The following is a 14167-nucleotide window of genomic DNA, read 5'->3' on the forward strand; positions in this document are numbered from 1 at the left end:
TTTTTAAAAATGTACTTTGTTATATTGCTAGATAATGATAAACATTGTCAATTTTTAGAGATTTTTTTTGCTTTTATTTGGATAAGATTTTATTATTTTTCTAGAAATTTTGTTTGGTTTAAGTCAATTCATAAAAGGGAGTATAATTTTTTAAATTAGCTAATTCCCTTTATCTTCATACCTCACTCTAATTTCCATCTCCTCACAGGAAATTTTCTTTTTCTTTTTTCGTTTAATGGAGTATTGCTCTGTCATCCAGGCTGGAGTGCAGTGGCACAATTCTGGCTCACTGCAACCTCCACCTCCCTGGTTCAAGTGATTCCCCTACCTCAGCCTCCTGAGTAGCTGGGATTAGAGGCGGGCACCACTATGCCTGGCTAATTTTTGCATTTGTAGTAGAGACAAGGTTTCACCATGTTGGCCTGTCTGGTCTTGAACTCCTGAACTCAGGGGATCCACCCACGCAGCCTCCCATAATGCTGGGATTATAGGCATGAGTCACTGCACCTGGCCCAAGAAATTTTCTTTGTGTGTGTGTGTGTGTGTGTGTGTGTGTGTGTGTGTGTGTGTATATATATATATATATATATATATATATATATAGTACTTTAGATTCGGTGGTACATGTGCAGATCATGCCGAAATATTGCATAGGTACATATACGGCAATGTGGTTTACTGCATCCATCTCCCCGTCACCTATAGCTGGTATTTCTCCCCATGTTATCCCTCCCCACCTCCCTAGCCCCCATTGACCTTCCCCTAGTCCCTGCCAACAGACCCCAGTGTGTGATGCTCCCCTCCCTGTGTCCATGTGTTCTCATTGTTCAACACCTGCCTATAAGTGAGAACATGCGGTGTTTGATTTTCTGTTCCTGTGTCAGTTTGCTGAGAATGATGGTTTCCAGATTCATCCATTTGCCTACAAAGGACACACACTCATTGTTTCTTATGGCTGCATAGTATTCCATGGTGTATATGTGCCACATTTTCCTTGTACAGTCTATCATACATGGGCATTGAGTTGGTTCCAGGTCTTTGCTATTGTAAACAGTGCTGCAATGAATGTACGTGTGCATGTGTCTTTATAAAAGAATCATTTATAATCCTTTGGATATATACCCAGTAATGGGATTGCTGGGTAAAATGGAATTTCTATTTCTAGGTCCCTAAGGAATCGTCACACTGTCTTCCACAATGGTTGAACTAATTTTCACTCCACCAACAGTGTAAAAGTGTTCCTGTATCTCCGCATTCTCTCCAGCATCTGTTGTCTCCAAATTTTTTTAATGATTGCCATTCTAACTGGGGTGAGGTGGTATCTCAATGTGGTTTTTGATTTGCATTTCTCTAATGACCAGCGATGATGAGCATTTTTTCACATGTTTCTTAGCCTCATAGATGTCTTCTTTTGTAAAGTGTCTGTTCATGTCCTTTGGCCACTTTGGAATGGTTTTGGTTGTTTTTTTCTTGTAAATCTGTTTTAGCTCTTTGTAGATTCTGGATATTAGCCCTTTGTCAGATGGGTAGATTGCAAAATTTGTTCCCATTCTGTTGGTTGCCAGGTCACTCCAATGTTATTTGTTTTGCTGTATAGAGCTCTAAAGTTTAATTAGATCTGTCTATTTTGGCTTTTATCACCAATGCTATTGTTGTTTTCGTCACGAATTCCTTGCCTATGCCTATGTCCTGAATGGTTTTGCCTCGGTTTTCTTAATGAGTTTACTTTATGTCTTGTAATTTGAACATGTTCTTATAACGTGTGCATTGTGGTTTTATGTGTATGATTTTTTTTTCCCTCCTGAAACTATCTGCTCTTTCTTCTATCATGGGAAACAAAAATATTCTCTTTACATTTGTTAAGAGCTGGGTAGGCTTGAGGGCAATGCCTATAGTTACATCTTGGAGTCCCCAGTCCACTGTCTTGCTTTCACAGAAAAGAAATGCTCATTGCTGGGCTTCCTGGTTCTCCTTACCTTGGTCAATTTGACACATTCCTCTTAACCTTCCTGGTTGATGCCTGCTAACTGTGAAGCTTATTTTTCTTCTGTAAATACCATTAATGTGCTTGTTCTTTTTCAACAAGTTAAAATAACTAAAACAATAAGTATTGATACATTTAAATTTGAATTATCAATCAATCTGTGTAAATGTTTGCTTGTCATTTGTCATGATCAGTATGCATAGGAACACCAGGGAAAATGAGTTTAATCATTACAATTAATATGATACTATTAATCCACTGTCATGTTTGAGCCTGTAGTCTGCTGACTTTTAGAAACATAATTATCTATAAAACGTACGGCAGAAAAAGAATAGCATATTACTATTGGATGCATGCTGACCTTCTATCTCAGAGTAAAATAGACTTATGACTTATTTCTACATCAATTAGCTAGAACTTAGAGGAAACTGCTAGCCAATTAAGATAAAACAGAAAAAAATGACCTTAAAGGCTAATCTTTGCTTCAGAGTATAACTCGAATTATTTTTGGTAATCTATACAACTCTGTTTTATGATGGAGTTAATTTAGGTTTCAAGGTGAAGTACAAATGGAAATAACCAACTGGATCATTTAGACATAATGACTTGCTTTGAAACTACCTTTGTAAATTGAATCTTTCTGATTAAATAGGACTTTAATGTAAACACGCATTATTATGTTTAATTTTTATTAATTTTAAAGATTCAGTAATATCTCTTTAGGTAAATTACTTGCAAATGACACAATTGTGTTAACTGCGTAGATAAAAGCATCTTAACACTTTGTTAACAATCAAGTATTGAGTTGAATGTTAGACTTTTAAGTGAAAAAAACTAAACAGCATTATTAAGTAATTAAAATATCTCTATAAATTTGAATAAATCAAGTATCTCCTCTTGGAAATAAACTTAAGAGTATATTTACTATAGGAAAATTTTTCTTTCTAGACTTCTAGCTCAATCTAACAAATGTGGTTGATAATACAGGTTGAGATTATCTCTATCAATGCAGTTTTACCTAAATCACAGAAATAAAATTTCAAAAGTTAGGTTCTTATTATCAGCTAGAAAAATGATAAAAATCCTTAGTTAGAAGAGTTTCAGGTGTTTAACTTACATAGGTAACCTGTGATTTTGTTTATAACATATCCTTTCCATTTATTATTGAAGTAATAATAGTAGCAGTTGGGATAAAAGTTTTTAAATTTCATATAACATGCTAATCTTGAAAAATAAGTACTATTTTTATTTTCTTGTAGGTAAGAAATGAGTTTAAAATACATCTGAATGACTGAAATATTGATTTCTGTATTTAAGGCCTAGTTATTTATACCAATAATCTGTTATGACTAGAATCTCATCAGTATTGATATTGGTAGGATGTTTAATGTCCAGGGACTGCTATTTGGTCAGTTTCTCTATTTCTCCTCTCCCCTCTGTAATTCTCTTCTCTTTTTCTCCCTGCTTAGTTGAGATTCACTACCTGCTCCTAATTAGACTCATCTCATGACTCAAATGTTACCAGTTTGAGGAAGCCTTAAATAGGCATAATAGTTGTGTTATCTTGCTTTCAACAGGTTTTCTCTAACTCTGCAATAATAAGCATTACATTTTGCTCAATTATTTATGTATGTGACTGTCCCCATCTCTTCACCAAGAGATCACCTGGAAAGCAGGGCAAATGTTCTAGTTATCTTTGTATCCTTAGCCCTAGTACAATTTGTGAAGCACAGCAGATTTGTAATGCATGTTTATTTTGTAGATGGATAATTGTATTTTTAGGCCCATTTTCCTGACTGTTTAAATAAGTTAATATTGTTCTCTGTGGATACCTTCAAGGTGGATTAAATGGGAATTATAGACCCCTTTAAAGGTGCCAGTAAAGGTAGGAGGATAATATATCTAGGAAATATTTTGGGATTTCTAAAACACTACAGGAAGAAAGGAAGTTAAATAGAACCAGCACATTATCTTACTAATCTGAACCAAGGACCCATAATCTCTATACTTGTCTAGCCAACCAGAGAACTGAAGAATCTCTTAACACATGGCAATCGACACAAGGAAGTATCCGGAAATTGCCTCTACCATCTTGTACATGCTTTGGAGTTGCAAGAAATGCCACTGAAATATGCAGGGGTGGCATCAGAAATTAGATTTGATCCAGGAGTCAGGATATAAAATGTTAGACTATTCAGTGATAATAACAACATCAACAAGAGCAGCAAAATGCTGTCAAGATTTATTGATGGCCTTCATCATGACTAAAAGTGCTGATAGATATTAGTTATCTCTTAGGATTATAATTTATTTTTCTGTGTAGTTATATAAATCCTGTGTCCAGGGAAAACTCTTGGCAGCTTTATAAAAATATCAAGCTTTACATGGCTAATTTATAAGAAACACTATAGGGCATCTAAATGGTCTTATTTGAAAGTGTTGATCAATAAGTACTAAAATTCACATTCTAAAGGTAAAATAGTTTTGACCTCCACTGTCAATTAAGACTATTAGGACATTAAAGTAGGTTTTAAATGGAGTAGTATAAGAAATAGCAATGAACTTCCATTTACCAGTAATTTACTGCCTGCCAGACAATGTCCTAAGCACCAAAATTTTAAACATTTCTCATTTATGACACTGTATACTCAAATAAATGCCATTATGCATATTTGATAGAAGAATTAATAAGCAAGGTTAAATAACTTTCACATTGTGACTAAGCAAGGATTAATTCCTAACCCAGTTGTGTCTCCCTGCTTTAAAAGTCTCTGCTATTAATTACTAACTCCTCAACTATTCCTAGTAAAATGTGTTCTCTGCTACTATGCCAGAAGTATTAGCTCTGCACTGTAAGAGAAAGAGGGGGAAAAAAACTTTAAACAAATTAAATTTAACAGAGTTTAACTGTGCAAAGAACAATTCACAAATTGTGCAGCTAGAATTAGAATAGATTCAGAGTGACTCAGGACTGCCACATGGTTGGATAACACTTATGAACAGAGAAAGGAAGGTGACATATAGACAGCAAAAGCAAGGTACAGAAACAGCTGGACTGGTTACCTCTGAGGCTTTCCATTATTTGAACCTGGTTTTAATAGTTGGCTGCCTGTGATTGCCTGAAGTTTAGCTGCTCTGGGTCTGTCTACACATCAAATTAGGTTACAGTTTATTATGTAAACCTTTAGACCAAACTTAAAATCTGTACAGAGGCAGCTTTAGTCAAGACCATTTAATCTAATGGCACTTTCCTCCTCACTGGGAATTTAGCTGTTCATCTAGATTTATTAGTTAGTTGCTTAAAGAGGAAAGGTAATTGTAATTTTGTGAGAGGACCAAAGAATATTGCTGTTGGAAAGAAGAATGTCTAAAAACCCCAGAAAGAAGAATGTCTAAAAACCCTTTCTCCCTTTCTTATTTATTAGAAATCACATTCTTTAATTGGATAGGGGAAAAAATCTAGAAATAATAAGTAACCATTTACTCAGTGCTCAATATGTGCCAATTATTGTGATAAGTATTTTACATATATTATTCATAATTGCTTGAAAAACTGCCTCATAGTAAAAGTTTGTTGTTTTACAAATGAGAAAAATGAGGTTTGGGGAGATTAACAATTTGCCAAAGGTCAAAGAGAGCTAATGCTAGTAGTTGTCAGGCATTGCACATAAAGGCTTATAATAATAAAATGCCCATATGCTCTCTGCTCTGGCAAGGTTGAGAAGATTGACAAAATTAAGGGGTGAAAGAGTCTTATGCAGAGGTGAAAGGAAATGGTATCACTTATAGATGAATTCTGTATGACTAAAGATTTCCCCCCTTCCTCTGTTCATAATCATAATTCAACATTTCTATTTAAAAAGTAATCCATTTTTAAAATGATGCTCATTTTACAATAATTACACCTATTATTTAGTGATTATTTAAATGTGCTCTTTACCACATAATCTATTCTTACAAGAACCTTGTTTGTAAGTGAGGTTTGTATTCCTATCTCTGGGCAAAAAGTCACAGAGACTTAGATTAAAGACACTGTCAAAAGTACTGAAGTACATTGGTGATTAAAATAAGGATTCATACTCATAACTGGTTAATCCTTTGTTCTATATTCTTATCTAAGGAAACCATCCTGTTCCTATCATCCTTTTAATGCATCCTATTAATAACCTTTTATCAGATGAATGTAAATTACATCCAAAGAAACATGCTTTCCCAGAAAAATTGAGATATTTGAATTAGTTGAAGAGTATCTACCCTCAGCTAACCAGACTTTAGTCCAATTCAGGAGCTGTCAGAGACACTAAGACATTGTAACTAAGAGAGAATCCTTATCAGTTGGAAATCACTAAGAGTTGAGGAGAAACAGTTTAATGATACTATGATCACTAAGATCACTGCTTATCCCTGCAACATATACGTCAGAAGATTGCTATTTTTAGACCATCCATTAGTTCTGAGTATAACTTCCAAAGTGCTGTGATATCAGAATCTTATTTGCTCTGATACTGAACTTGTAAACTGAAGGTCATTATTGTGAAAGGATTGGGCTGGGATAGTCAGAAACTTAATGCTATTCATAAATGAGTTATTGATATCTCAGGGAAAGAAAAATAAAAAATGTAACATTGTTGAGAGTCTGTTAGAATACTTTTGCATAATGAGAAAATTCAGTCAGAAACAGGATAATTAAGGGAACTCATTTTTGATATATAAATATAACTCTAAAATGTAGACTGCTGAAACAATTCTCACAAGAGAGGTCTCTAAAGAATGACATAAATTTGCAATATTTTTATCAGTGACTTGGATCGTAACATAGAAGCCACGTTTTCCATATTTGTGGATGACACAGATTTAGGAGGATTATCTAATCTATTTCATGACAGGGGCAGGGTTCACAAATCTTGATATACTAGAATGATGGACTGAAACCAGTAAAGAATTTGACAGAAATAAATAAAAGATTGTCCATTTAGATTAAAAACAGGTTACATAAACATAGATTTAGAAAGTCCTATCTCAATAGCAGCTCAGTGAATATGTTGGTGATAGAAGTTAGTGATAGAAACCAACAATGAAACAAGAATTTTTAAAAATATTAAACTCTAGGTTGTTTTAGTGGGAATGTTAACAGTATTCAATAGCTCTATGTCAGGGATTTTCAAAGCTGGAGTTAAAATCCATTAGCGAAATTTGAATCAATCTGTGGATCCTAAAGAGAAAAGTGTTTCATTTTTATTTGTTATAACTAAAAAAATAGAAAAAGATAGAATGGAATAGAAAGAACAAGGCAACATTGTTCATGCTATGTGTATAAAGAAATAATTGTGTACACTTGTGTGTATTTGTATATGGTGAATATCAGCTCCATGAGAATGAGAATTTTTGACTGTACTGATTACTTCTGAATCCCCAGTACATAGATGTAGAAAATTGTACAGGACACGAAGTGTACTCAATAAGTATTATGAACTGAATTAGGATGAAAATGTATTTTTTTACTACAGGTTATATTGAAAAAGATTAAATGTTAGATCTCTGTTACTTTACATAGTAAAGTACAGTGGGACACAGGGGTACCTGAAAAGTTTGGAAGACATGGTAACAAATTGTAGACTCTCTAAATGAATCCTGCCAAGATGGAGCTGTCTGCTTTAGAAACCATATCATTTTGGAAACCGGAAATTATGATGCTTAACCTTAAAAGTTTCTGGGACCATGATAGATGTCTTTACATAAAAGAAGGGCTTTCAAGTGAAAGAATAAATATTTCAACAGGTCTTGTACTAGGAGACACTTTTTAAAAAAGTACTTGCATTTTTTTTATTGCATTTTAGGTTTTGGGGTACATGTGAAGAACATGCAAGATTGTTGCATAGGTACACACACAGCAGTGCGATTTGCTGCCTTACTCCCCATCACCTATAACTGGCACTTCTCGCCATGGTATCTCTCCCCAACTCCCCACCCCCTGCTGTCCCTCCCCTATTTCCCCCCGGACAGACCCCGGTGTGTGATGCTCCCCTCCCTGTGTCCATATGTTCTCATTGTTCAACACCCACCTATGAGTGAGAACATGCGGTGTTTGATTTTCTGTTCTTGTGTCAGTTTGCTGAGAATGATTGTTTCCATGTAGGTTCATCCATGTCCCTACAAAGGACCTGGAACCAACCCAAATGCCCATTGATGATAGACTGGACAGGGAAAATGTGGCACATATACACCATGGAATATTATGCAGCCACCAAAAACGATGAGGGTGTGTCCTTTGGTTTTATTTGTTTTTTTCTTGTAAATCTGTTTTAGCTCTTTGTAGATTCTGGATATCATCCCTTTGTCAGATGGGTAGACTGCAAAAACTTTTTCCCATTCTGTTGGTTACCAATTCACTCTAATAACTGTTTTTTTGCTGTGCAGAAGCTGTGGAGTTTGATTAGGTCCCTTTTGTGTATTCTGGCTTTTGTTGCCAATACTTTCAGTGTTTTGGTCATGAAGTCCTTGCATACGCCTATGTCCTGAATGGTTTTGCCTAGATATTCTTCTAGAGTTTTTATGATGTTAGGTTTCATGTTTAAATCTTTAATCCATCTGGAGTTAATTTTAGTGTAAGGTGTCAGGAAGGGGTCCAGTTTCTGTTTTCTGCACATTGCTAGCCAGTTTTCCCAAAACCATTAATTAAACAGGGAATCCTTTCCCCACTGCTTGTTTTTGTCAGGTCTGTCAAAGATTGGATGGTTGTAGATGTGTTGTATTGCCTACAAGGCCTCTGTTCTGATCCATTGGTGTATATCTCTGTTTTGGTACCAGTACCATGCTGTCTTGATTACTGTAGCCTTGTAGTATAGTTTGAAGTCTGGTAGTGTGATGCCTCCCACTTTGTCCTTTTTGCTTAGAATTGACTTGGCTATGCGGGTTCTCTTTTGGCTCCATATGAAGTTTAAGGTGGTTTTTTTCCAGTTCTGTGAAGAAGGTCATTGGTAGCTTAATGGGGATAGCATGGAATCTGTAAATTACTTTGGGCAGTATGGCCATTTTCACGATATTGATTCTTCCTAACCATGAACATGGAATGTTTCTCCATCTGTTTGTGTCCTCTCTTATTTTGTTGAGCAGTGGTTTGTAGTTCTCCTTGAAGAGGTCCTTTATGTTCTTTGTTAGTTGTATTCCTAGGTATTTTATTCTCTTTGTGGCAATTGTGAATGGCAGTTCGTTCTTGATTTGGCCCTCTTTATGTCTGTTATTGGTGTATAGGAATGCTTGCGATTTCTACACATTGATTTTGTATCCTGAGACTTTGCTGAAGTTGCTTATCAGTATCAGGAGATTTTGGGCTGAGACAATGGGGTCTTCTAGAAATACAAACATGTGGTCTGCAAATAGAGACAATTTGACTTCCTCCTTTCCTATCTGAATATCCTTTATTTCTTTTTCTTGCCTGATTGCTCTGGGTAGAACTTCCAGTACTATATTGAATAGGAGTGGTGAGAGAGGGCATCCTTGTCTAGTGCCTGATTTCAAAGAGAATGCTTCCAGTTTTTGCCCATTCAGTATGATATTGTCTGTTGGTTTGTCATAAATAGCTTTTATTATTTTGAGATACGTTCCATCAATACCTAGTTTATTGAGGGTTTTTAGCATAAAGCGCAGTTAGGTTTTGTCAAAGGCCTTCTCTGCATCGAGATAATCGTAGTTTTTGTCTTTGGTTCTGTTTATGTGGTGAATTATGCTTATAGACTTGCGTATGTTGAACCAGGCTTGCATCCCTGGGATGAATCCTACTTGACCATTGTGGATAAGCTTTTTGATGTGCTGTTGCAATCAGTTTGCCAGTATTTTATTCAAGATTTTTGCATCTATGTTCATCATGGATACGGGCCTGAAGTTTTCTTTTCTTGCTGAGTCTCTGCCGGGTTTTGGTATCAGGATGATATTGGTCTCATAAAATGATTTGGGAAGGATTCCCTCCTTTTGGATTGTTTGGAACAGTTTCGGAAGGAATGGTACCAGTTCCTCTTTGTATGCCTGGTAGAATTCGGCTGTGAACCTGTCTGGACCTGGGCTTTTTTTGGTTGGTAGGCTATTAATTGCTGCCTCAACTTCAGACATTGTTATTGGTCTATTCAGGGTTTCAACTGCTTCCTGGTTTAGGCTTGGGAGGATGCAAGTGTCCAGGAATTTATCCATTTCTTTCAGGTTTACTAGTTTATGTGCATAGAATTGTTTGTAATAATCTCTGATGATGGTTTGAATTTCTGTGGACTCTGTGGTGATATCCCCTTTATCACTTTTTATTGCATCTATTTGATTATTCTCTCTCTTCATTTTTATTAATTTGGCTAGTGGTATATTTTGTTGATCTTTTCGAAAAATCAGCTCCTGGATTTATTGATTTTTTGAAGGGTTTTTTTATGTCTCTATCTCCTTCAGTTCTGCTCTGATCTTAGTTATTTCTTGTCTTCTGCTGGGTTTTGAGATTTTTGATCTTGCTCTCTAGCTCTTTCAATTTTGATGATAGGGAGTCGATTTTAGATCTCTCCTTGCTTCTCATGCAGGCATTTATTGCTATATATTTTCCTCTAGAGACTGCTTTAAATGTGTCCCAGAGATTCTGGTATGTTGTGTCTTCATTCTCATTGGTTTAGAAGAATATCTTTATTTCCGCCTTCATTTCATTATTTATCCAGTCAATATTCAAGAGCCTGTTGTTCAGTTTCCATGAAGCTGTGTTGTTCTGAGTTAGTTTCTGAATTCTGAGTTCTAACTTGATTGCGCTGTCATCTGAGAGACTGTTTGTTATGATTTCCATTCTTTTGCACTTGCTGAGGAGTGATTTACTTCCAATTATGTGGTCAATTTTAAAGTAGGTGTGATGTGGTCCTAAGAAGAAAGTATATTCTGTCAATTTGGGGTGGAGAGTTCTGTAAATGTCTATTAGGTTTGCTTGGTCCAGGTCAGAGTTCAAGTCTTGGATATCCTTGTTAATTTTCTGTCTGGTTGATCTGTCTAACGTTGACAATGGGGTTAAAGTCTCCCACTATTATTGTGTGGGAGTCTAAGTCTCTTTGTAAGTCATTAGATTTTGCCTTATGTATCTGGGTGCTCATGTATTGGGTGTATATCTACGTTTGATACATGTACCTTAATGTGATGGAGAGAATGAATCCAAGCTCAAAAATACTCCTCAGGATATTATGCAGGAAAACTTCACCAACCTAGCAAGGCAGGCCAATATTCCAGTCCAGGAAATACAGAGAACCCCACAAAAATATTCCTCAAGAAGATCAACCCCAAGACACATAATCATCAGATTCACCAGGGTTGAAATGAAGAAAAAAATACTAAGGGCAGTCAGACAGAAAGGTCAGGTTACCCACAAAGGGAAGCCCATAAGACTCACAGCAGATCTCTCAGCAGAAACCCTACAAGCCAGGAAAGAGTGGGGGCCAATATTCAACATCCTTAAAGAAAATAACTTTCAACCCTGAATTTCATATCCAGCCAAACTAAGCTTCATAAGTGAAGGAAAAATAAAATCCTTTGTGAACAAGCAAGTACTCAGAGATTTCATCACCACCAGGCCTGCTTTACAAGAGCTGCTGAAAGAGGCTCTACACATAGAAAGGAACAAACAGTACCAGCCACTCCAAACACATACCAAATGGCACAGAGCATTCAACACAATGAACAAACGACATTAACTAACAGGCAGAACAGCCAGCTAGTATCAAAATGGCAGGATCAAATTCACACATAACAATATTAGCCCTAAATGTAAATGGGCTAAATGCCCCAATCAAAAGACACAGACTGGCAAATTGGATAAAAAGCCAAAACCCATCAGTGTGCTGTATCCAGGAAACCCATCTCACATGCAAGGATACACAAAGGCTCAAAATAAAGGGATGGAGAAAGATTTGCCAAGGAAATGGAGAGCAAAAAGAAGCAGAAGTTGCAATTCTCATCTCTGATAAAATATACTTTAAACCAACAAAGATCAGAAGAGACAAAGAAGGACATTACATAAGGGTAAAAGGATCAATGCAACAAGAGCTAACGAACCTAAATATTACTTGCATTCTTAATATTGTGAAAATACACAAACAATAAATTTTTACAAAAAAGTCAACAGTAAGAAAATGGATTGCTTTTAATACTTTCAACAGTTGATGATGCCCTGATACTGATTTTGTTTTTAAAACAGAAATATTCTCACATTTGCAGTGAGAATAGATACTGCAATTTCTTTGTAAACCTACTTAATTTTAGTTCAGTTTTCCTTGGTGCAAAGATTATTACCATATTAAAAAAATTAAAATAATTAGTTGGCTAGTTGGTTAATTGGTTTGTTGTTCTAGGAACAGAACTTGTACTGCAAAGAATGCAGAAAGCAACTGAATTAGAATATATATGCTGTTAAGGGCATAATATAACCAAAGGACAGAACAATGTCTTTCTGAAGGGAGATGGAAAAATAGATATCCGGAAATCAGTGCATTTTCCCTCAGATTTTTTTAAAATACATAGAGCTCTAAATAATTTTAGATTACTTTGTCTAGGTTATTTATTATCTTCCAATGACCTGATAGATAATCCTTACAATATATTTTAAAAATACTATTTTTATAAATATATATTTACTTATAAAATATCTAGTATATAAGATATAACATAGATTACTTGTATATTTTATGTAATATTCTTTATTGTAGAGTATCTATTATTAATTTTTGGTAGAAAAGTTTCATATTAATTTTTCCTAAGTAATCTTAGCTAATCTCATCTGTTTTTTCAAATGAAATCTAGAATAATTTTAATAAGTTACAAAAGCAACCATATTTGTATTTTATTTGAATCTCATACCTGTAATTTATGAGAAAGAGGTATTTTTATATTTTTTTCTCTTTCCATCCATGAATATAGTATATCTCTCTCAGATAGAAAAAATAATGTGCTCCTGAAAATGCTTCTTTAATAAGTTATTCTTATATATTTTTTACTGTACTAAAATATAGTCTTATGAGTTTAATAGAGCTACACATATAAGTAGAACACATCTCAAAATAGTTTTAGGTAGGCTTGATAAGCAAAATAAAGGATTGAATAAAAAAAGACATATAATTTATAATTTTTCAGAGGTTATACCTGCAATTTAAAGACAATGAATGGTAAAGCATACTCAAAATTACTTAATAAAACATGTTACACTGAGAGTAAGAAGTAGATCAGAAAATGCTCATGACTCATGTGCTCAGAAAACTCTGCCTGAAAAGAATAAACTGAAAAATATAAAGAGCAATAATGCCAATTGTACTATAACTTGACTATATTTGAAGTGTAGTCAAGATACATTTTATTTAAATTATAACACACAACAGCAATCTCATTACTCATTTTACTCAAAATAAAATAAATTGTTCTACCAAAAAGACACATATACTTCTATGCTTATTACAGTATTATTCTCAATAGCAATAACAGGGAATTAACCTAGGTGTTCAAAAATGATGGACTGGCTTTAAAAAATGTGGTATATATACCCCAAGGAATACTACATAGCCATTAAAAAAAAATCATGTCCTTTGTAGTAACATGGATGCAGCTAGAGGCCATTCTTCTAAGCAAACCCAAGCAGAAATGGAGAAGAAAATATTGCATGTTCTTATTTAAAAGTGAAAGCTAAATCTTGGGTATACATGGAGAGAGATGGGAATAACAGACGTGGGCACTCTGAAAAGGAAGAGACAATGGCTGAAAAACTTCCTATTAGGTAATATGTTCTCTACCTGGGGGATGGTATCAACAGAAGCCCAAAGCTCAGCACCATGTAATATACCCTTGTAACATATCTGCACATGTACCTCCTGAATCTAAAATAAAAATGGAAATTAAAAAATAAATCACTACACACAATACAAATGAAAATATTTAAAAACTAAATATGCAGAAATCACAGGGACCAGGCTATGAGAAAACGTTTACTGAGTAGGTTCTTTGTGTTAAGCATTGTTTTAAAAGGTGGAAATGCAGTAGAAAATGAGATGGATGGTCCCTGTTCTCATGAAAATTTTGGGGAGCACGTATGGAGCTGTGGGACTGTGGAGAAAGTTGGGCATGAGTAAGTAACCTACTAAACTACTATAAAACAAACAAATAGTGGCAAGATAATTTTACATAGTAGTAAGT

Source organism: Cebus imitator, unplaced genomic scaffold, assembly GCF_001604975.1.
Source record: "Cebus imitator isolate Cc_AM_T3 unplaced genomic scaffold, Cebus_imitator-1.0 Scaffold46, whole genome shotgun sequence".
NCBI classification, from domain to species: Eukaryota; Metazoa; Chordata; class Mammalia; order Primates; family Cebidae; genus Cebus; species Cebus imitator.